Genomic DNA, 25,391 nt, shown 5'->3' with positions numbered 1-25,391 from the left:
CTGAAGTTGGAGAGCAACAGCAACATACTAATAGTAGGAGATTTTAATATCACAATTTCATAGCAGATAAATACAACAGACAGAAGATATTGAAAAAATAGGGGAATTGAACAATACTACAGTCAAATTGGACATAACACAGATACATAAAACACTCCTGAAAACACCACCAAAACAGATATTCTTCTCAAGTGACTGTGGAACAACCTTTAGGAGAGATCACATGTTAGGCCACAACACAAGCCCTTCACAAATTCAAAAGAAATTGAAATCATATAAAATGCCTTTGAAAATAATTATAAAATAAGACTAAAAATCATTATCATAAATAAAATTGGAAAATCCACAAATATGTAGAAATTAAACAACATACTCATCAATGACCAAAAAGTCAAGAAAAAAGACACAAGAAAAGCTGTAAAATATTTCAGTTGTTATTTCTTCTTTATGAATTAGCCAAATGAGAATGAAAATGCAACATACCAAATTATAGAATGAAGTAAAAACAGTACTAAGAGGAAAGTTTATGATTGTAAATGTATACAGAAAGGGAAAGAGCTAATATCAATAACCTACAGTTATTTCTTAAGAAACTAGAAAAAGAGGAATAAACTAAACCCAAAGCTTCAAAAAGCAGAAGAAAGGGAACAATAAAGATCAGAGACTGACAAAATTGAGAGAAGAAAAACCAAAATTCTGTGAAGCTAAGTTTATCAAATAAAAGAAACTCAGAAATGAAAGAGGAGACAATAGGGCAGATGCCACCAAAATATAAAGGGTAATTGGAGAATGTTACAAACCATTGTATGCCAATAAATTGAAGAGCCTAAAAGAAATGAGTATATTCCTAGAAAGTCAACCTATCATGACTGAATTAAGAAGAAATAAAAAATCTGGACAGACCAATAATGTGTAAGGAGATTAAATCAGTGACCAAATTTTCTCAAATATTTAAGGAAGAATTAACACCAATTCTCTTCAAACTCTTCAAAATAGTTTAAATAGAAACACTATCAAGTTCATTATGTAAGGTCAGAATTATCTTGATACCAAAGCCCAAGACTCTACAAGCAAAGAAACCTAGAGACCAATATCCCTTAGAAATATGGATGAAAAATCCTCAATAAAATGTTAGCAAGCCAAATTTAGTAGCATATCACATGGATTATACACCATGACCAAGTGGGATTTATTCCTGGAATGCATAGATGTTTCAAGATGCAAAAATCAATCACTGTAATACATATAAACATAAGGAAGAAAAAGAATCCATACCATAATCTCAATTAATTCAGAAAAAGCATTTGACAAAATTTAGCACCTTTTCATGATAAAAACCAACTAGGAATAGATGGAAACTATTTCAACAGGATGAAGGCCATTTATGAAAAGCCCACAACTGTCATACTCAATGGGAAAGACTGAAGGATTTTCCTCTAAGATTAAGCACAAGGCAAGAATTCCCACTCTGCCATTTTTATTCAACATACTATGAGAAATTCTAGCCATAAAATTAGACAAGACAAAGAAATAAAACACATCTAAACTAATAAGGAAGAAGTAAAATTATTTTTGTTCATAGATAGCACTATCTTACAAGTAGAAAATTAGAAATACTCACTCCTCCCCAAGAATAACAACAGCAACAACAACAAAACTTGTTAGAACTAATAAACAAATTTAGCAACATTGCCAGGTGCAAAATCAACATGAAGAAATCAGTTGCATTTCAGTACATGAATAGTCATCAATCAGTAAAGAAAATTAAAAAAACTATTTCATTTGTAAACCTAACCAAGAAGGTAAAAGACTTGAGTAATGAAATCTACAAAATATTGTTAAAAGAAATTACAGAAAACCATAAATATATAAAGAGATATACCAGGTTTATGGCTTAGAAGGCTTAATGTAGTTAAGATGTCCATAGTATCCAAAACAATCTACAGAATCAATACAATTTCTCAACAACATTTTTTTTGCAAAAATGCAAAAGTTAACCAAAAATTTATTTGAAATTTTATGGGACACAAATTAGCTAAAACAATAAAAAGAATAACTAAGCTGGAATACTCATATTTCCTGATTTCAAAACATTACAAATCTGCAGTCATCAAAAAGGTATTGTACTGGCATAAAGATAAATAGACCAATAGAATAAAATAGAAAGCCCAGAAATAAAGCCACTTGTATGTGGTAAAATGATTTGACAAAGATACCAAGACTATTCAATAGGGAAAGAAAAATCTCTTGAAGAATTAGTGTTGGAAAAACTGTATACTACATGTAAAAGAATGAATTTTGACTCCTCCCTCACATGATATACAAAATTTAATTCAAAATAAATTAAAGCCCTAAATATCCAAAATAAAACTATAAAAATTCTAGGGGAAATGCTTCATAACACTAGACTTGGCAGTGATTTCTCAGATATAACACCAAAAGCTCTGGCAATAAAAACAAAAATAGACAAATGGACCTCCATTAAACTTGAAGACTTTTGTGTATCAAAATGCAGCATTAACAGAATGAAAGATAATATCTGGAATGAGAGAAAATATTTATGAATCATACATCTGCTAAGGAACTAATATTCAGAATTTGATAGAAACAACATCTCGACAATAAAAAAGTCAAATAACCCAATTAAAAATCATGGTTCAAAAACTTGAATAGGCATTAATAATGTTGAACATTTTCTCATATACTTGGTCATTTGCATATTTGCATATATATGCAAATATGCAAATGACCAAGTATATGAGAAAATGCATACATGCAAATATATGCATATATGCAAATGACCACGTATATAAGAAAATGTTCAACATCATTAATCATCAGAGAAATGCAAACCAAAATCACAATGAGATAGCACCTCATATGCATTAGGATGGCTACTATCAAAATGAAAAACAAAAACCAAACCAAACAAACAAACAGAAAAATCCAGAAAACTTTGGCAAGAATGTGGAGAAATTAGTACACTCATGTACTCTTGGTGGGATTGCCCAGTGGTGCAACTGCTATGACAAATAACATGGAATTTTCTCAAAATATTTAAAATAAAACTACTATATGAAATAGCAATCTTACTTCTGGGTCCATATCCAAAAATTTTTTTGAAAGCATAGTCTCAAAGTATATTTGTACACCCATATTAAAGATAACACTTACAACAACAGCCAAGAGATAGAAGCAACTCAAATGTTGATTAACAGATGGCTGGATAAACAAAATGTGGTATATGCATATAATAGAATATTATCAAGCCTTAAAAAGAAAGGAAATCTTGTCACATGCTATAACATGGATGGACATTAAAAATGTTATACTAAGTGAATTAAGTCAATCGCAAAAAGACAAATACTGTGTCATTCCACATATATGAGATATCTAAAGTAGTCAAATATACAGAGACAGAAAGTAGAATGGTGGTTACCAGTGACTGGGGGAAGAGGGGAAGGGTGTGTTGTTTATTCTTAATGGGTATAAAGTGTCAGGTTAACAGACATTGATTTCACAATAATTTGCATATACTTAACACTACTGAACTGTGGACTTCAAAAAGTCAAAATGATAACTTTTATATTATGTATCATTTAACCAAATAAAAATTTCTGAAGAGAAATTCTTTACAATTTATGATTTTAAACTCATCTTTACTATCAATCAATCAGCTGACAATGTAGAATAAAGACTTGTTATACATGATCACACACAGATTAATTCAAACAGATCCTTTGAGAACAAGCTCCTGGAACATTTATTTTCCAAGACAGGCATGAAACAGAGTACAGAAGACCCTCAAATGGAACCTCTAATACAGCAGTTAAATAACAGAAATCCTCAGGCTGATAAAGAAGGTATATGTCATTATGATAGCTATGTACTAAGATTAAAGAGGTCCAAAACTTTGTAATCAAAACCCGAGCATGACTCACAATATGTTTCTAGTTCCTGCAACAATGGGCTATGATGAACCATTCTAAGATGGAGATTTGAAGTGGTCCAGATTTCTTTGAACATTTAGAATGACAAAGAAAAACTAATAAAGAAAAAGTGAGCAAATTTATTTTGAAGGAAAATGAGCTTAACAAGATAGAAGAGTAAGGTAAAATAGGGTTAGATACTGAAAAAACACTGACTTCACAGAGAAGACAATAAATCTGCATTCACCTTCCCCAAAATAAAATGCTTTTAAGAGTGGTAGGAGGAACTGAACATGAATTCACATGATCAATTTACATACTTACTGTATTCAAAGAAAATAAACTTTGTGGTAGCACTTTTGTATGACTAGAATAACAACAGTAAGAAGAGAAGCAGACACTCCAATTCAAACAATATATAATAAAACAGAATTATCTGGGCTTTGGCCAAATAGAACAAGAAAACAGTATGTTGATCATTTTGTGAGCTTGATTTTGAAAATGATTTCTTTTATCATACTCAAGACCAGTCTGTATACTGACTTTACAAACATCAGCAGGTACTAAGGTGCTAATGTTTGGCTATTTTCTTTTTTAATATGCAACCTACAGAGTTTTGCTGTTTTTTGTTATTTTCAAGAATGTCTTCTAAAAATATATATTTATCCTATACCCCAAAGTGGAATAAAGGTGATGGTGAGTTTTGTAAAGAAGAAAAAGAGCAAACAACTTGATGAGAATTTAAAAAACAGTGATTTAGAGTCATTATTTTGTTTCATATTTGCTGTAAGAAAATAGTAGCTAATACTAAATTCAACTGCTTGTAACAGATCCCATGGATTAGTTGCATACAGGCTATTTCGAGCGTCATCTCCCTTACATTTTTTTTCTTTTAACAACTTTCTTTTTGCCCTTATTTTAACAAGACAGAGGGCATATTGTGAGCTCTTTCCAATTCCTAAGCTCCAGTAGGAAGCTTGCTTGCAGCTGGAATTCGTAATGTGCTGATGCATCCCAGGACTTGCTTCAGTTACATGTGGCACTACAAAGGATATTCAAAAAGACCAATAGAGAGGATCCTGGGACAACATCAGAATGACAAAGAGGTCAACATCTGAGGTGCTGCCTTTGAAGAAACACATGTAGCAGTAGACATCAGAGCTTTGGTACATGTGGTATATTTTACTTGAAGAGTCAACTTAATGTACAAAGAGGAACATGGGAAGAATTAGAGTCCCAAAGAGCCTGCTTCATTTAGATGGAAAATAATTTTCTTTGTTATTTAAACATATACAGCAGAACCCCTTATGATATTTACATTTAGGAAATAAAGCACAAAAAAATAAAGACAAAAAGAGAAGAAAAAGAAAGTGAATCTGGAAAAACAGCTGAGAGCATATACTCTTCACTTTTAATAAATAAGCTCTTTTCATTCCAAAATACAGCCGTGCCTATAATACGAAAACTAGGCTTATTATTTTCATGAAACCAAAACATTGTATCATAGCCTGTATTCTCTATAATGCCTATCTAATTTTCTGGTAACTATTTAATGGGGAAAAGGTGCATTAATTCTCTTGGGTCACTAACCAGAATTTTACCCATATAACTAAATCTTTACACATGTGCATCTCATTCCTGACACTTAGTAAACAGACCGTGTGTGTAGAGGACCACAACACCCAATCTGCTCAAAAAGAGATGTGTTCAAACCAGTTGCCTGGTTTTGGACAATTAAGTAAGTCATTGCTTTTTATCAGTATATTTGTTTAGAATACATAGTGTAAACAGTGCCGTTGGAGAAATTTCAGCTCAATCTGCATGAGAGTTCATAAACTGCAAAGTTTTAGTGAAGCACAAAGGGCGGACTATGAACTTATAGTAATATATGGGAAAATTGATTAAAATAAATCTTCATTATTGTGGGGACTAGAGAAATTACTTATTGTTTTCAACTTATAACTAAATTTACTAGCAATGTTAAATGTCTAAACTCTTCCAAATATGGTCACTAAAAATCAAAATGAATTCATCTTGAGAAAATCAGCAATATTAACCAACAAATCTTAGAGTAAATGTTAAATTGGTGGTAACTGGAATAAGCAGTACAGTATCAATTTTTTTTCTGTCACTAGTCTCTAGAAATATATTTAAAGTTATCAGAAGATGCTATTCACTCCAATGAAAAGAATACAAATAAAATATTTATTAAAAATGTATTGTGATTACAAAGCTGCCTAATAACAAATGAGACAATGATGAAACAGCTAAAATACCAAGAAAGAAGAGAATGCCCCAAGACTGAAGAGATCCCTTGACCTCTTAGCAATTTGAAGACCTTGGTTATCATTGGATAAAAGCCTATATTAAAATGTAACATTTAGTAATTGTCTAGTTCAGGCTTAACTCCTGAAAAAGTTGCAGATAACATCCAAAGCTTAATTTCTGTTTTCAGTTTTTAAAAAAATGAAATACATGACATAGACATATTAATACAGATAGTACATTAATGTATATTTAATAATAAAACATCTATTTATTTTCCCAGTATCTACCTTAAAATATAATACATCCCCTTATCACTCAAGCTGCTCCTGAGTTACTCATCTGTATCTCATCTTCCTTTCCCTTTAAGAAGTAACTATTATTCTCGATTTGGTGTTCTTGTTTAACTTTGGTATATTTGTAGGCTTGTTATATATGCATTTATCCCTAAACAATGCAATGTTACTTTTCAGTTTGCCACAAATATCATATATTTGTTTTCTGATGATTCCCATTTTCTCTATCCTGTTGCCTAACAATTCCTCAGAAAAATAGTCTCACATGTTGTTCTATACAGGTGTATATTTGTTGTATGCATTTGTGTGTCTATTCCTTTTTCAGATCTTAATCTTATGGTACATTTCCTTTTCAGTTATGAATAGCCTTCCTATTTTCTAGCCTATACATATTTCAAAATCTCTAGAATTAAACCAATTATTACTACTATAAACACATATTTGGAAAAACAGTTTTTGAGAACATACTTTTGTGTGACAAGTGAGAACACTGAGGTAGAATTGTAATAAATGGTTTGTAAAAATGATGCAGATACTGAGTCTTCAAATTTTGGATACATTGATTCAGGTCACTTTATGACTATCATCACTTCTGTATTACCATCAGCCTTTATTTACTATTCTTTCTACAATGAGATTAGAATTTGGGAAGATAAGACACAGAGACAAATATGTCCAGACAATAATATTCCTCTATGAATTTAAAAGCTATTCTACACTTTTTCCCTGCTTTAAATAAAATCTTCACAGGGCATCTGGAGTGAATTTGCATATGATATATAATACTTGAGAAAATAATGCCATCAGAAGAGGAATCCTCTCATTTTATCCAAATTAAATCATCAGTCTTACCTGAAATTTCTCTCCACAGATACAGAGGAAGCATGATCTTTTATTTCTGACACAGGACTTTTTTGGTGCCCCTTCACCAGCCTGAGACATCAGTGGCTGGCAATGTCCCTGCCTGGGCCTCACTCAGCCCTGGGCTCACCACAGGAGGCACCTCGCCCACTTGGCCAACAGCATGCACTCTGGCCCAGATCCCATGCTTACCACAGAATCTGTACTCAGCCAGCAGCTGGGCCAGGCATGACCCAACCTGCCTTTGCCCTGTGTCCCAGCATCTGCATGAGGGGATCATATGGTGGCTGAACAGGGATGCCAACAGTCCAAAGCCCCAAGGGAGGTGTTACAGCATGTTAACAGCCCTTTCAGTCCACCATTTGCAACCTGGCCAACTGGGGTTTGTTAATAGCTCTTCCAGTCCTGTGGCCCCCAATCTGGCCAGCAGGTCTGGGGTCAGCCTAATTCCAATAGACCTTCCCATTGCATGGAGTGGCTGCCCAGCATCAATGGAGGGTCAAGGGCTACAGTGTTACTGCCTTTTTCATACCTGCATTAAATGGGTTGTGAGTTCTTGTCCCTAGTCCAAGAAGAATGAGGTTATGCTGATAGCTGAAGGGTGAGCAGGGTGCAAAGTTTTATTAGCAACAACTCTCAGTGGAAAGGAGAAATGGAGAGGGCATCCCCCTACTCTACCTGAAGTTGGGTAGCTGCCCCCATTGCCCGAAGGCAGGCAGTCCCTAAGTATGGATGAGTCCAGGGCTTTTATAGGCTCAGAATGGAGGAATGGATGCTGACTTACTGGTCTGTGAGTAAGCAAAAAAAGGCTAAAACAAAGGCACCACTCAAAGGTGGGCATGACAGTGTACAAAAACAATTAAGGAAGGGTACGTATATGTAAAATGGGTGAAAAGTGGGGATCAATCGGGAAAATGCACCAAATGGGAAGAGAGGTTCTCAATCTGGTTTGTGGATTTCTCTGAGACTTGTAGCTCGGCTTTCAGTCTTTAAACTGTCTTTGATTTGAAGATGGGGTTTCACAGGGGGTCCACCCCTATCTGCCTAGTGTTTGCCTGCCTCCTGCTGCTATCAGTTCTAAGACCAGTCCCCCACTATAGACAAAATGTATTTGCATACACACACACACACACACACACACACACACACACACAATGACTTAATTAATAAATTTAATTATATGGTCTTTCTGTTTTGCCCAGGCAATAGTGCAGTGGTACAATCACAGCTTACTGCAGCCTCGACCTCCTGGTCTCAAGTGATACACCACCTCAGTGTCTTGATTAGGTCTGAATACAGGCACACACGCACCACCATGCTCAGATTTCTTTTTTTTTTCTTTTGAAGAGATGGAGTTTTACCATGTTTCTTAGGTTGGTATCGAATTCCTGGGCTCAAATTATCCACCTGCCATGGCCTCCCAAAGTCCTGGGATTACAGGTATTAGCCATCATGCCCAGCCCAATTAAATTTATTTTTAATTTTAATATATTAAGGCACATTTTAAAAGGAGCTTATTAATAACAAGAAATAAATTCTAGAAAAATAACTATATGATGAATAATTAAAATCTAGCAAGATTAAAACTACTTAGATATCATATTAATAAATCATTCTAGTAATGTTTTACATAAACCTGAGAAATATTTTACATTTGTCATTATTAAAACAAATAATTCTGCATGATATGTGCCTAAAATGAGAAGGGATAGGATTAAAGTCACTGATTTTTTTCTAGATGTGTATATTTGTGTACACATCAGTACATGAGCATATATTTAATTTGTTTCTAATTTTGAAAGTAATTAAATATTAGGCAAAAAAGCATATTTTTCTTTTTTTTTTTTTTTTTTTAATTTTTTATTGGATTATAGGTTTTGGGGTACATGAGCAGAGCATGCAAGACAGTTGCGTAGGTACACACATGGCAGTGTGCTTTGCTTTTCTTCTCCCCTTCACCCACATTTGGCATTTCTCCCCAGGCTATCCCTCCCCACCTCCCCCTCCCACTGGCCCTCCCCTTTTCCCCCCAATAGACCCCAGTGTTTAGTACTCCCCTTTCTGTGTCCATGTGTTCTCATTTTTCATCACCCACCTATGAGTGAGAATATGCGGTGTTTCATTTTCTGTTCTTGTGTCAGTTTGCTGAGGATGGTGTTCTCCAGATTCATCCATGTCCCTACAAACGACACGAACTCATCATTTCTGATTGCTGCATAATATTCCATGGTGTATATGTGCCACATTTTTCCAATCCAGTCTATTATCAATGGGCATTTGGGTTGATTCCAGGTCTTTGCTATTGTAAACAGTGCTGCAATGAACATTCGTGTACATGTGTCCTTATAGTAGAACGATTTATAGTCTTTTGGATATATACCCAGTAATGGGATTGCTGGGTCAAATGGAATTTCTATTTCTAAGGCCTTGAGGAATCGCCACACCGTCTTCCACAATGGTTGAACTAATTTACACTCCCACCAACAGTGTAAAAGTGTTCCTTTTTCTCCACATCCTCTCCAGCATCTGTTGTCTCCAGATTTTTTAATGATCGCCATTCTAACTGGCGTGAGATGGTATCTCAATGTGGTTTTGATTTGCATCTCTCTGATGACCAGTGACGATGAGCATTTTTTCATATGATTGTTGGCCTCATATATGTCTTCTTTCGTAAAGTATCTGTTCATATCCTTTGCCCACTTTTGAATGGGCTTGTTTGTTTTTTTCCTGTAAATCTGCTTGAGTTGTTTGTAAATTCTGGATATCAGCCCTTTGTCAGATGGGTAGACTGCGAAAATTTTTTCCCATTCTGTTGGTTGCCGATCCACTCTAGTGACTGTTTCTTTTGCCGTGCAGAAGCTGTGGAGTTTCATTAGGTCCCATTTGTCTATTTTGGCTTTTGTTGCCAATGCTCTTGGTGTTTTGTTCATGAAGTCCTTGCCTACTCCTATGTCCTGGATAGTTTTGCCTAGATTTCCTTCTAGGGTTTTTATGGTGCCAGGTCTTATGTTTAAGTCTTTAAAAAGCATATTTTTCTATAGATAAAATTAGACTTATAATAAACTTTTTCTATAGATGTATTATAATGAGAAAGACATATTTAGTTACATGTCAGTCTACTGCTAATCTATAAATGCTTTTGACATTTGCTTATTAAGGAGGTAGAATTTAATAAACTTTTTTTTAGAAAAAAATTCACTGAAAATAAAAGACATTTTATTGATTTGTATGGTATAAAATGCTTTAAACCCCTTAGTGAAAAACATTCAGTGACATCTAAACTTTTTACAGTCCTCCCTCACACACCATACATTGGTAATTGTCCCATGTAGCTTGAAATTTTGTTAGTCTTGAAAACTTTTACTTATTTACAAAAAACCAGCATCACTTTTAGATCTTTGGGGTAGTTTTTCTTTCAAGTTAATAACACATTCTAGGGCTGTGAATTGAGAATACATTTAAAAAAATAGGTTTTGCTCAAGTACAGGGATCAAACCACTTTTAACATTCATTATCCCTTACTGATACGTTTTGCACTACTCGAACTCTCCAACATGATTCCTATCACAGTATCTGACATTTTTCTGAAATCGTTGTAAAGGAATCAGTTGGAGAATATAAAATTCATTTAAGGAAAGTATTCTGCACTTTATTTCTACATACATCTTAACTCATAACATCTCAACATGGATGAATATGCCACTTTTCTAATATCAGGCTTCACATTACTAGAGATATATTAGACAGACAGACAGATAGATTCATAGATAGATAGATAGATAGATAGACCAATGAATGGATGGATAGATAGATAGATAGATAAATAGACAGATAGATAGGTAAAATGTAGACCGAACATGAAAAGTGAGAAACTCTAGACTGAAATATTGAATTCTCATTAGATAGCCTTACTATTTGGTACTCCAGAAGTAATCCATCACAAGATAATATACTATATTAGGATTTTGAGTGATACCATTATTTGGGGAACAAAAAATGTATCCTGAGCATAGATAAATTTTTCAGAGACATAGTTTTAGAAAAGTTCACATGAAAATTGAGTTGCTGGAAATTGATTCCTTTCAATGGAAAACCTGTCAATGCTGTAATTCTTTCTGGCAATCTTTTAACTACCCAGAGGAACATGAGTTCCCTAATGTACAGAAACATAGTGAAACCCATATTTTTGCCACTGTAAGAAATTTCACTTTATTAGATCTCTACCTGTCTTCTGCATCATCAGTCCCTTTTCTATTCTGGCTCCTATTAATCAGCACAAATAGGTCTTCTACTGTAGAAATATAACAAGTCTTTCTCAACTTCCAAATCAGAAAACCTGAGATCTAAAAAGGAAAAAAAAGCTTTCAAACTTGATCTGAATTAATGCAAAGTCACTTACAGTCTTTATCGTATTTGGTGTGAATATCTTTACATTTTGTTGCTGAAATATTAATATTTTATTAGAGTGTTACTTTAGACTCGTTAAAGGTATTTCATGGTAAACAGTTAATAAAGCATATTACCAACTTGACACCTGACCAATTCAAGTTTTTGAATTATATCTGGCCCACAGATTTCAGAAAAGTGTTGTGAACTTGTACTGCTGAAAAAGTAAACAAACTAAAATACATCTTTTGAGCCCTTAGAACACTCCATATTGAATTACGTTCTCTATTATTCAATTATGATTTTTCCCCTGCATTCTCTCTCTACTTCTTAATTTTATTTATGCAAGTGTCTGCATTTTGGTTTCTTTTCTCTCATGTCTTTTTGGGCAAAGTTGTTTTATTTTCAAATATGTGTGTAATACATACACATATATAAAAATAAAATGTACAAACTATTTACATACATGTAGGTACACGTGTAATGTTTACACATATATACACATGTATGTATGCACATGTGTATGTGTTTATTACACATATGTATATATACATATATACACACATATAACATAGATATTGTGTATATATATACATGCATTATATATACACACTATATATTATATATAATATTGTGTATTATACATACACACACAACATATATATACAATATATAGAGTGTATTATATATACATACTATATATATATACACACATGTATATATATACATACACAACATATACTTGTGTACATGTGTGTATATTACACACAAATGCACACAACACATATGCATGCATGTACACATGTGTTATGCACATTATATACACACCTATGTGTGTATGTACATGTGTGTATATTATGCTCATATGTATATACACACAACACATGTGTGTATGTACATGTGTGTATATTACACGCAAATATGTATGTGCATATGTATGTAAGTATGTGTATATATGCCACAATTTCTCTAATTATTCTTGCCATAATTATTCTAATACATTTTCACATTTTGAATACAATCAACATGCTCAAAGGTCTCACCTGACAGTTCAAGCTTGTGCTTTGGACTTCTAATGCAGTTTTCAAATTTAACAATTCCAAACTGACCCTTTGTATGACTGTGTTCTTCTCTTCACATATTTCATGGCTGGATGTTTGGTAATCCCCATTTTTCAACTTGTGTCTCAATTTTTCAGAGAGGTCATATTCAAAGAGACCTCTGTCATATTCAAAGAGAGAATTCTTAAAAAAATTTATTATAGCATTATACTATTTGCATTTATATTATTTATTTTGCTCATACCTTTATTTCCATGAGTTCAGGAAACGTCTGTTCTTTTTAATATTATATCTCCTTGATACATTACTAGAAGATAATGAAGTGTTTTATAAAGTTTCTTAAAGGCCAGGCTCTTTCTAGCCTTTAAGTTCTAAGTGGCTCACACTTGTAATCACAGCACTTTGTGAGGCTCAGGTGGGAAGACCACTTGCTCTGGCCATCTAGACTCCATCTCTACTGAAGAAGAGGAAGGGGAAGGAGAAGGAGAAGAAGAAGAAAGAAATAAGTAAAAGAAAAGAAAGTTATCCAGGCATAGTGGCAGCATGTGCCTGTAGTCCCAGCTACTCAGCAGGCTGAAATCAGAGGATAACTTGAGCCCAGAAGGTCGAAGCTGCAGTGATCCATGATCGTGCCACTGCACTCCAACCTGGGCAGCAGAGGGAGATCCTGCCTCAAAAAATAAATTAATATAAAAATAAATAAATTCTTGTTAAATGCTAAATAGTTGTTGAAGAAATGTATCAATATAAACAAGACTATTTGGTGCCTTTATACTTAATAAATATTTTAAAAATATTTGTTTTTATAAAATACAGGATATTTTACACCTTAAAACAATTTTCTTTGTTCATTTGTTTTAATATATCAAATATCTGTAAGACTTTTAAAAAATTGTGGGGCTCTAAAAAATAATTTTTCTTAGGTGATACCCACACTAATGCTATAAAATTTAAGTAAATGTAGAAGTCTACTTTTATATTTTGTTACATAAAATTGACTTTTTATGGATAATTTCCTCACTTTCTATTTTAGAATCACATAATTTTATGTAATTATAGCAGTTACATTTAATAGCTAATTATAACATCGTTATCTTTTCACATTTTTCTACTTAAGTGGAAATAACAACCTTTTTAAGCCTTTCGAGTGGAGACACAAAAATCTTCATGCAGAAACACTCATTTGACTGATGTACTTCTGAAAGCTATTTCTAACAATAAAATAGCACTAAATCTGATAATTTTTTACTTCTGCATATCATATCATAGATGTCGAAGATGATACAGGAAATTGAAATTGTAATTTGACTGAAATGTCCAATTAGATGCAATTAAATGGGAATGTTTACATCAAAAGTCATGAGAAGAATTGATTCTTTCCTACTTAATCTGCATTCCACAGAGAAGAAGGATATAGCAAAATCATTGGTGTATTACATAGATCTATACATTCTGTATCTTCTCCACAAATTCTTCCTAACATTGTTTTCCATGGGAGATTTTGGCAAAAGAAATTCCCAAAGACGGAATAGTCTTTTTTTTTTTAATTTTTTATTGGATTATAGGTTTTGGGGTACATGAGCAGAGCATGCAAGACAGTTGCGTAGGTACACACATGGCAGTGTGCTTTGCTTTTCTTCTCCCCTTCACCCACATTTGGCATTTCTCCCCAGGCTATCCCTCCCCACCTCCCCCTCCCACTGGCCCTCCCCTTTTCCCCCCAATAGACCCCAGTGTTTAGTACTCCCCTTTCTGTGTCCATGTGTTCTCATTTTTCATCACCCGCCTATGAGTGAGAATATGCGGTGTTTCATTTTCTGTTCTTGTGTCAGTTTGCTGAGGATGATGTTCTCCAGATTCATCCATGTCCTTACAAACGACACAAACTCATCATTTCTGATTGCTGCATAATATTCCATGGTGTATATGTGCCACATTTTTCCAATCCAGTCTATTATCAATGGGCATTTGGGTTGATTCCAGGTCTTTGCTATTGTAAACAGTGCTGCAATGAACATTCGTGTACATGTGTCCTTATAGTAGAAGGATTTATAGTCTTTTGGATATATACCCAGTAATGGGATTGCTGGGTCAAATGGAATTTCTATTTCTAAGGCCTTGAGGAATCGCCACACAGTCTTCCACAATGGTTGAACTAATTTACACTCCCACCAGCAGTGTAAAAGTGTTCCTTTTTCTCCACATCCTCTCCAGCATCTGTTGTCTCCAGATTTTTTAATGATCGCCATTCTAACTGGCGTGAGATGGTATCTCAATGTGGTTTTGATTTGCATCTCTCTGATGACCAGTGACGATGAGCATTTTTTCATATGATTGTTGGCCTCATATATGTCTTCTTTCGTAAAGTATCTGTTCATATCCTTTGCCCACTTTTGAATGGGTTTGTTTGTTTTTTTCCTGTAAATCTGCTTGAGTTGTTTGTAAATTCTGGATATCAGCCCTTTGTCAGATGGGTAGACTGCAAAAACTTTTTCCCATTCTGTTGGTTGCCGATCCACTCTAGTGACTGTTTCTTTTGCCGTGCAGAAGCTGTGGAGTTTCATTAGGTCCCATTTGTCTATTTTGGCTTTTGTTGCCAATGCTTTTGGTATTTTGTTCATGAAGTCCTTGCCTACTCCTATGTCCTGGATAGTTTTGCCTAGATTTCCTTCTAGGGTTTTAATGGTGCCAGGTCTTATGTTTAAGTCTTTAATCCATCTGGAGTTAATTTTAGTGTAAGGTGTCAGGAAGGGGTCCAGTTTCTGCTTTCTGCACATGGCTACCCAGTTTTCCCAACACCATTTGTTAAACATGGAATCTTTGCCCCATTGCTTGTTTTTGTCGGGTTTATCAAAGATTGTATAGTTGTATGTATGTTGTGTTGCCTCCGGTGCCTCTGTTTTGTTCCATTGGTCTATATCTCTGTTTTGGTACCAGTACCATGCTGTTTTGATTACTGTAGCCTTGTAGTATAGTTTGAAATCCGGTAGTGTGATGCCCCCCGCTGTGTTCTTTTTGCTTAGAATTGACTTGGCTAGGCGGGCTCTCTTTTGGTTCCATATGAAGTTCATGGTGGTTTTTTCCAGTTCTGTGAAGAAAGTCAATGGTAGCTTGATGGGGATAGCATTGATTCTGTAAATTACTTTGGGCAGTATAGCCATTTTCACGATATTAATTCTTCCTAACCATGAACATGGAATGTTTCTCCATCTGTTTGTGTCCTCTCTGATTTCGTTGAGCAGTGGTTTGTAGTTCTTTTTGAAGAGGTCCCTTACGTTCCTTGTGAGTTGTATTCCAAGGTATTTTATTCTTTTTGTAGCAATTGCGAATGGCAGTTCGCTCTTGATTTGACTTTCTTTAAGTCTGTTATTGGTGTAGACGAATGCTTGTGATTTTTGCACATTGATTTTATATCCTGAGACTTTGCTGAAGTTGTTTATCAGTTTCAGGAGTTTTTGGGCTGAGGCCATGGGGTCTTCTAGGTATACTATCATGTCATCTGCAAATAGAGACAATTTGGCTTCCACCTTTCCTATTTGAATACCCTTTATTTCTTTTTCTTGCCTGATTGCTCTGGCTAGAACTTCCAGTCCTATATTGAATAGGAGTGGTGAGAGAGGGCATCCTTGCCTAGTGCCAGATTTCAAAGGGAATGCTTCCAGTGTTTGCCCATTCAGTATGATATTGGCTGTTTGTTTGTCATAAATAGCTTTTATTACTTTGAGATACGTTCCATCGATACCGAGTTTATTGAGGGTTTTTAGCATAAAGGGCTGTTGAATTTTGTCAAATGCCTTCTCTGCGTCAATTGAGATAATCATGTGGTTTTTGTTTTTGGTTCTGTTTATGTGGTGAATTACATTTATAGACTTGCGTATGTTGAACCAGCCTTGCATCCCCAGGATGAATCCTACTTGATCATGATGAATAAGTTTTTTGATTTGCTGTTGCAATCGGCTTGCCAATATTTTATTGAAGATTTTTGCATCTATGTTCATCATGGATATTGGCCTGAAGTTTTCTTTTCTCATTGGGTCTCTGCCGGGTTTTGGTATCAGGATGATGTTGGTCTCATAAAATGATTTGGAAAGAATTCCCTCTTTTTGGATTGTTTGAAATAGTTTTAGAAGGAATGGTACCAGCTCCTCCTTGTGTATCTGGTAGAATTCTGCTGTGAACCCGTCTGGACCTGGGCTTTTTTTGTGAGGTAGGCTCTTAATTGCTGCCTCGACTTCAGACCTTGTTATTGGTCTATTCATAGTTTCAGCTTCCTCCTGGTTTAGGCTTGGGAGGACACAGGAGTCCAGGAATTTATCCATTTCTTCCAGGTTTACTAGTTTATGCGCATAGAGTTGTTTGTAATATTCTCTGATGATGGTTTGAATTTCTGTGGAATCTGTGGTGATTTCCCCTTTATCATTTTTTATTGCATCTATTTGGTTGTTCTCTCTTTTATTTTTAATCAATCTGGCTAGTGGTCTATTTTGTTGATCTTTTCAAAAAACCAGCTCTTGGATTTATTGATTTTTTGAAGGCTTTTTCGTGTCTCAATCTCCTTCAGCTGAGCTCTGATCTTAGTAATTTCTTGTCTTCTGCTGGGTTTTGAGTTTTTTTGATCTTGCTCCTCTAGCTCTTTCAATTTTGACGATAGGGTGTCAATTTTGGATCTCTCCATTCTCCTCATATGGGCACTTATTGCTATATACTTTCCTCTAGAGACTGCTTTAAATGTGTCCCAGAGGTTCTGGCACGTTGTGTCTTCATTCTCATTGGTTTCGAAGAACTTCTTTATTTCTGCCTTCATTTCGCTGTTTACCCAGTCAACATTCAAGAGCCAGTTGTTCAGTTTCCATGAAGCTGTGCAGTTCTGGGTCGGTTTCTGAATTCTGAGTTCTAACTTGATTGCACTATGGTCTGAGAGGCTGTTTGTTATGATTTCAGTTGTTTTGCATTTGCTGAGCAGTGCTTTACTTCCAATTATGTGGTCAATTTTAGAGTAGGTGTGATGTGGTGCTGAGAAGAATGTGTATTCTGTGGATTTGGGGTGGAGAGTTCTGTAAATGTCCACCAGGTTTGTTTGCTCCAGGTCTGAGTTCAAGCCCTGGATATCCTTGTTGATTTTCTGTCTGGTTGATCTGTCTAATATTGACAGTGGAGTGTTAAAGTCTCCCACTATTATTGTGTGGGAGTCTAAGTCCTTTTGTAAGTCATTAAGAACTTGCCTTATGTATCTGGGTGCTCCTGTGTTGGGTCCATATATATTTAGGATCGTTAGCTCTTCTTGTTGTATCGATCCTTTTACCATTATGTAATGGCCTTCTTTGTCTCTTTTGATCTTTGTTGCTTTAAAGTCTATTTTATCAGAGATGAGAATTGCAACTCCTGCTTTTTTTTGCTTTCCATTAGCTTGGTAAATCTTCCTCCATCCCTTTATTTTGAGCCTTTGTGTATCCTTGCATGTGAGATGGGTTTCCTGGATACAGCACACTGATGGGTTTTGGATTTTTATCCAATTTGCCAGTCTGTGTCTTTTGATTGGTGCATTTAGTCCATTTACATTTAGGGTTAATATTGTTATGTGTGAATTTGATACTGCCATTTTGATGCTAAGTGGCTGTTTTGCCTGTTAGTTGTTGTAGATTCTTCATTATGTTGAAGCTCTTTAGCATTCAGTGTGATTTTGGAATGGCTGGTACTGATTGATCCTTTCTATGTGTAGTGCCTCTTTTAGGAGCTCTTGTAAAGCAGGCCTGGTGGTGACAAAATCTCTGAGTACTTGCTTGTTCGCAAAGGATTTTATTCTTCCTTCACTTCTGAAGCTCAGTTTGGCTGGATATGAAATTCTGGGTTGAAAGTTCTTTTCTTTAAGAATGTTGAATATTGGCCCCCACTCTCTTCTGGCTTGTAGTGTTTCTGCCGAGAGATCTGCTGTGAGTCTGATGGGCTTCCCTTTGTGGGTGACCTGACCTTTCTCTCTGGCTGCCCTTAGTATTCTCTCCTTTATTTCAACCCTGTTGAATCTGACGATTATGTGCCTTGGGGTTGCTCTTCTTGCGGAATATCTCTGTGGTGTTCTCTGTATTTCCTGCAATTGAGTGTTGGCTTGTCTTGCTATGTGGGGGAAATTTTCCTGGATGATGTCCTGAAGAGTATTTTCCATCTTGGATTCATTCTCTTCGTCCCCTTCTGGTACACCTATCAAACGTAGGTTAGGTCTTTTCACATAGTCCCACATTTCTTGGAGACTTTGTTCATTCCTTTTTGCGCTTTTTTCTCTGATCTTGGCTTCTCGTTTTATTTCATTGAGTTGGTCTTCGACTTCAGATATTCTTTCTTCTGCTTGGTCAATTCAGCTATTGAAACTTGTGTTTGCTTCGCGAAGTTCTCGTATTGTGTTTTTCAGCTCCTTTAATTCATTCATATTCCTCTCTAAGGTATCCATTCTTGTTATCATTTCCTCAAATCTTTTTTCAAGGTTCTTAGTTTCTTTGCATTGATTTAAAACATGTTCTTTTAGCTCACAAAAGTTTCTCATTATCCATCTTCTGAAGTCTAATTCCGTCATTTCGTCACAGTCATTCTCCGTCCAGCTTTGCTCCCTTGCTGGTGAGGAGTTTTGGTCCTTTCTAGGAGGCGAGGTGTTCTGGTTTTGGGTGTTTTCCTCCTTTTTGTGCTGGTTTCTTCCCATCTTTGTGGATTTGTCCGCTGGTCGTCTGCGTAGTTGCTGACTTTTCGTTTGGGTCTCTGAGTGGACACCCAGAATGTTGATGATGAAGTATTTCTGTTGCTTGGTTTTCCTTCTACCAGTCTAGCGCCTTTGCTGTATGACTGCTGAGGTCCGCTCCAGACCCTGCTTGTCTGGGGTGCACCTCTAGTAGCTGTGGCACAGCGAGGGATGCTACCAGTTTCTTTTTCTGCTCTCTTTGTCCCAGGATGATGCCTGCCTAATGTCAGTCTTTTGGATATAGAGGGGTCAGGGAGCTGCTTGAGGAGACAGTTTGTACTTTATAGGGGTTTAATTGCTGAGCTGTACACTCTGTTGTTCATTCAGGGCTGTTAGGCTGCTATGTTTTATTCTGCTGCAACAGAGCTCATTAAAAAACACATTTTTTTTTTTTTTCCTCAAATGCTCTGTGTTGAGGGGTTTGGGCTTTATTTACGGATGTCCGATCAGGTGTCCTGCCCAGCTAGAAGGCAGACTAGCCACTGTTTGGCTGTCGAGGCTCCGCCCTGCTGTTGTGTGATTCGCGCTATTCCTGCCGGCTCTGCTGTGGTCTCTGCCACGCCCTGTGGCGGAGTCTCTTCGTTGTAGCGTGTTGCCTCAGCAACGGCAGGCTGCGTCAGCAGTGGGCGTGTATCTCAGTAGGGACGGGTTGCCTCGGCAATGGCTGGCTGCGTCAGCAATGGGCGTGTATCTCAGTTGGGGCGGGTTGCCTCGGCAACGGCTGGCTGCGTCAGCAGTGGGCGTGTATCTCAGTTGGGGCGGGTTGCCTCGGTAGTGGTGGATGCCCCTCCCCCACAGAGCGTCTCGGACCGTCTGCTCGGGATAGTTTGAAATCATGGTTTTGTTCGTCCCACTGGGTATCCCAATCCCTGCAATCCCCTGCGCTGGCCTACTGTCCAAGTCTCGTTCAGTCTCAAGTCCAGCCCTCTCAAGTCTCAGGTTGCCGGTTCAACAGGGCACCCAGACAAGTGTGCCCTGTGGGGATTGCTGGGTAGGGCTGGCCGCCACCGCCCCGGCTGCCGGCTTCGCCAGGCAGACCTACTGCCTGGCGTCCCATGTCTTTTTTATACTTGGGAGTTTCCCCGTTCTGTGGGCAACAAAGATCAGTCTGGAAATGCCGCTCTGACTCACCATTTGCAGATTCAACGAGAAGAACTCCAATCCTGGGTTGTTCTCACAGCGCCATCTTGAGTCTTCTCCGGAATAGCCTTTTAAAAAAAAGGCAAGGGCCCTGTAAAAATTATTATTTTAAAACAGGAAAAATACAAAAATATTACAAATAATGATTCAGAAGCAATAGGTAATAGACATTTGTAAATTGGAGTTAATATGTGTTTCTGCAAACTCTGCATTAAGAGAAATGCATTATTCATGAGTTTTCCTTTTTCATACATTTAGAGTAGTATTTTCTTGTTACATCTTTAATATTAGTATTTTCTATGCAAATGATTTTTGAAATAATGTATTTATTTCCTTATGCACTGTACATAGAAATATGTAGAATTTTTATATAGAATATATATTTCAAAAAATAAAAGTACAGAATGAATATTAAAGTTAATTAGGAAATAAGCTCTTTTTTAAAAAAGTGTTACTTCTTAATTAGGAAAGTAGCTATATTCTAGATTTATTTATATAGTATTAGGTTGATGAAAAAGTAATTACGGTTTTTGCCATTGGAAGTAATGGCAAAAACCGCAATTACTTTTTCATCAACTTAATACTTGTCAGCATAGGCTCTATGAACAATATTATTAGATTTTTTAATATACTTTAAGTTTTGGAATACTTGTACAGAACGTGCAGGTTTGTGACATAGGTATACACGTGCCATGTGGTTTGTTGCATCCATCACCCTGTCATCTACATTAGGTAGTATTAGATAATATTACATTAGGTAGTATTAGGTAACATTAGATAATTTCTAATATTATTAGATTAAATGAAATTCTTCATGTATAAGCACAGTGTATGTGTATAATTTACTTTTCATTTCTAGCCCAAAGTTTTCTTAATTTTTTTTTAAATAAAAGTACCCAGTTAGATTCATGTTGCAAACAATCCACTGACAAACAACACTTCTCGGGGGCCATAGTCTGAAACATTTAAACTCAATACTTGTATATAAACCAACCACTCTGCCTAGGCCTGTATTCACAAAGTGGTCCATTTTGCTTGCTATATTGCTTGCAATATGCTTTCTTAAATTGGCCAGTCCACTATACAGCTCCTCAAACATGTTCCACAAATACATCCTCAGCAGTAAGGAGGGGGAATGGAAAGCTAGCACAACACAATATGGTCTGTCTCATCTGCTTAGAATGAAAAGTCAAAACATACTTATTTCTTCATAATTCATTCTTAACATGTATGCAAATGTGCTCTCTATATTCTTCTTTGTTTTAATATTCAGTGTTTCTCCCAAAACTCTTTGCTTAAACTTGATATTCTGAACAGTTATGTCACAGTAAGTTTCATACCATCCTAATTAGTTATCAGCAACATTTAAAAATGGTACCATAAACAAACTCAGTAAAAAATATTTTAATGAAAATATGAACTATTGATAGATTTTGTAATAGTTGTTTAAAATAGACGATTACTTACCCTAGATATTAAAGTAAAAAATTACCCAAATATTAGTATTAGCAATTCCTTGAATCTCTTTGCAAAAATAAATAAATAAAGCACTATTTTTAACTGCTAGCCTAGTGCAGGAAGCTGCTTCTATGTGATAATTAACTCTGACATTAAATTATTTTAAGTTAGAAAAAGTTTTGAGATAGCTTAAGATAGGATATACAGTTGATGTGTCCAGTACTTCTATTAATCAGCGTTAGTTTAATATACAACATTTAGATGCACTCTATGTACCAAATAGTGTTTATGTGAACATAGAGAAGTGATGGGCCACAAGAGAGAACTGGTCATAGAAAAGTGCTGAAAATGGGTGGAGACCAATACTCTCTATGCAGCTATTACAAAAACTTATTTCAATAAATTGGATCTTTTACACCGTCAAATTTGCTTGGCAAGGAAAACATTCTTTTTTCAAAAAAAGATAGCACAAAATAAATCACTGGAAATTTATCCAGTTAAAGAAAAAAACCTGATATACCTTTTTTCAATTTCCATTTTCATTCAGCCACAATTACTTAGGACGTAAATTGCTTCTCAATGTATTTTGTCATTGCCAGGACACACTTTTATGCCTTCCAGCAGTAATATTAAAAATGCTAGTACTATGACCTGAAAATGTTCAGAGCAATACAAAATTAATGCATTCCCCAAAACCCAAGCATAAAGGAAAAGGAAACAATTTGCAGAAAGGCAGAAAATGTTGCAGGGATCAGGATGATGGCATTCATTGCACTCCAGTTTCTTCTACACACACACACACACACACACACACAATTTCCTAGTAATGGTTCATGCTGATAGTAAGGACATAAATATATATTTATTAGGAGATTAGTAAATGTACGCTGTTCCATCCTTGTGTACCAGCCATGACTGTAAACAAAGGTAAACACAATGCAATTGAGGAGTTGGGGAGTAAGGTAAAGAAAGGATACTACCTAATTCACATGATCAAATTAATATCTTTGAAAATCATTCTGGCTTCAGAATGGAAAATGGGTTAGAGAGGGCTATAAATCAAAGTAATGAGATGTTAGGATACTTATGATATAGTCAAATCATAAAATAAGAGCAGCAACAGAAAGACTAGAGAAAATGAGTGTATTCAAGTCCACTTTGAGCCAGACAAAGTTATTTTTTCTCTATTTGTTGTAAGTTCTGACATTGACCAAATCTTGGTTGGTTGACAAAACAGATCTTGATATGAAACACAGTTGAAGAGTACTACATAAATAATTATAGACACGATTTTTTAAACTAGAATCCATGAACTCTGATGGAATACCTAGATAAAATTAAGAGTATCAATATACTGGATGAAGAAAAATTTTAATATCTTATTTTCACTGACTTCAAACTGGAATCTAGCATTTCATTCATTATGTATTAGGAAACAAACCACAATAGTTTTAATTGTATTGGTAAATTTGTCAGCCATATAAATTATATGTTTATATTACATTGCAGTTCTTACAGATTTATCTAACTATTGTTTACACTCTTCTATTTCTATAACTTTCAAATTATAGTATTTATTAGCAGTGCCAGTTGATCTTAGTCATATGTATGTACATTAATAAACAAGCATATATATTGCTATATCACAAATTTGTTTCATTGAGATTTAATAACTACATTGTAATGTAATTGGCTCCTGTGTAATCTTGGGTATTTTTTTATTATTGGGAAAACAATATTCCATAGCTTTCTACTGGCCAATGAAATGTGAAACCCTGCTAATAGTAGGAGAACTGTACGTATTAGCTTTGTTAGCAGAGGCTAACTTTGACCATATGAAAGACCTACTTGAATTTTAGATAGTTCACCACAAGCTAAAACTGATAAATGTTTGTTTCGTTTTGCTTCGTTTTGTTTTTCCTACCTTCACAATTCCGCCTAAGGCTACAAAATATACACACACAGCAAAGCACTGCAAAATTAAACATCAGAATCTGAGGTGTGGCTCTGAATTGAGGGAAAAATTTAAAGAAGTTAGATACATAGAGGAGTCAAGGGAATGGGTAGAAAGAATGTCTACAGCCGGGCATGGTGGCTCAGGCCTGTAATCTCAACACTTTGGGAGGTTGAGATGGGTGGATCACCTGAGGTTGGGAGTTCAAGACCAGCCTGACCAACATGGAGAAAACCCGTCTCTCCTAAAAACACAAAATTAGCCAGGTGTGGTGGTGCATACCTGTAATCCCAGCTACTTGGAAGGCTAAGGCAGGAGAATCACTTGAACCCGTGAGGCAGCGGTTGCGGTGAGCCAAGATTGCACCATTGCACTTCAGCCTGGGCAACAAGACTGAAACTCCATCTAAAAAAAAAAAAAAATGTCTACAGAGTGTTTTCTTACTAAAGGATGAGGAGCTGCTAAGGAGACAATTCCCAAAGGCTCCCATGGCAAGAGCTGGAGGGATATTCAAATGAGTTTGAATATATCACTATAATTTACAATGAAATTCTCAATAAATATTTTGTTTAGATCTTTGTTTGGGTATATCTTCTATATCTAAAGCAAAAATTATTATTCTGTTATCTTTTTGGTAGAAAAAATATAGCCCTGATTTCATGCTATATTTTCATGCTGATAGTAAGGGGATAGTGTATGAAAATACTTTCATGCTGACAGTAAGGGCACACATATATACTTATTAAATAATTAATAAATGTATGCTGTTCCATACTAGTGTATCAGACACAATTAGAAACAAAGGTAAACATAGTGCAATTGAGGAGCTGGAGAATAGTTTTTTTTTCTACCAGAATAATTGTTTTTAAAAAATTTTGTTTTATTGTCAAAAAATTATCCTACTCTTTTGATACAGTATCTGCCTACACTTGAAAAATAGAATTGAGTCAAGATATGCTAAATGCCATGGAATATAAACCATTGGCACGCTTGATCCTAGCTGTAATAGCAGTCCAAACATAATGGTGATAGATGTTGATAGGTAGAAATCTCCATCATTTATCTCTGGAGTCTCTGAGTGTGTGCAATGTTCAGGAAAAAAAAATTTTAAACTGATAGTTGAGGATAGCGTATCTCTGAAAACTGAAGGCATTTTTATGACAGGGAAGAGGTCCTTTAAGGCAATGGAGAAGCCAACATCATATTATTGGGAATTAATTATGTGTGTATATATGTATATACTTCCCAATTACAACACTTATTATATTGTATATATTATGGTGTAATATATAATGATTATGTATTATATATAATATC

At 35.5% G+C, this 25,391-nt stretch overlaps 1 long non-coding RNA gene across 2 annotated transcripts in view; it reads right to left on the bottom strand.

Moving 5' to 3' along the window:
• LOC144577861 (uncharacterized) overlaps positions 1–24,836 on the bottom strand; it is a 70,949-nt gene extending 46,113 nt beyond the window's left edge. The window contains exons 1-2 of one of the 2 annotated variants that reach the window (XR_013522636.1): positions 24,357–24,836; positions 20,654–20,730 (exon numbers count right to left, since the gene is read on the bottom strand). This is a non-coding gene — a long non-coding RNA (uncharacterized LOC144577861). Of the gene's footprint in view, positions 1–20,653; positions 20,749–24,356 lie in introns of those variants that run through there. The other variant, XR_013522630.1, reaches the window with a different exon arrangement.
• Positions 24,837–25,391: the final 555 nt, after the last annotated feature.

The sequence above is a fragment of the Callithrix jacchus genome, chromosome 1, assembly GCF_049354715.1.
Source record: "Callithrix jacchus isolate 240 chromosome 1, calJac240_pri, whole genome shotgun sequence".
Classification (NCBI taxonomy): Eukaryota; Metazoa; Chordata; class Mammalia; order Primates; family Cebidae; genus Callithrix; species Callithrix jacchus.
The sequence above is the reverse complement of the archived record's forward strand: the minus strand, read 5'-3'. Positions and strand labels throughout refer to the sequence as shown.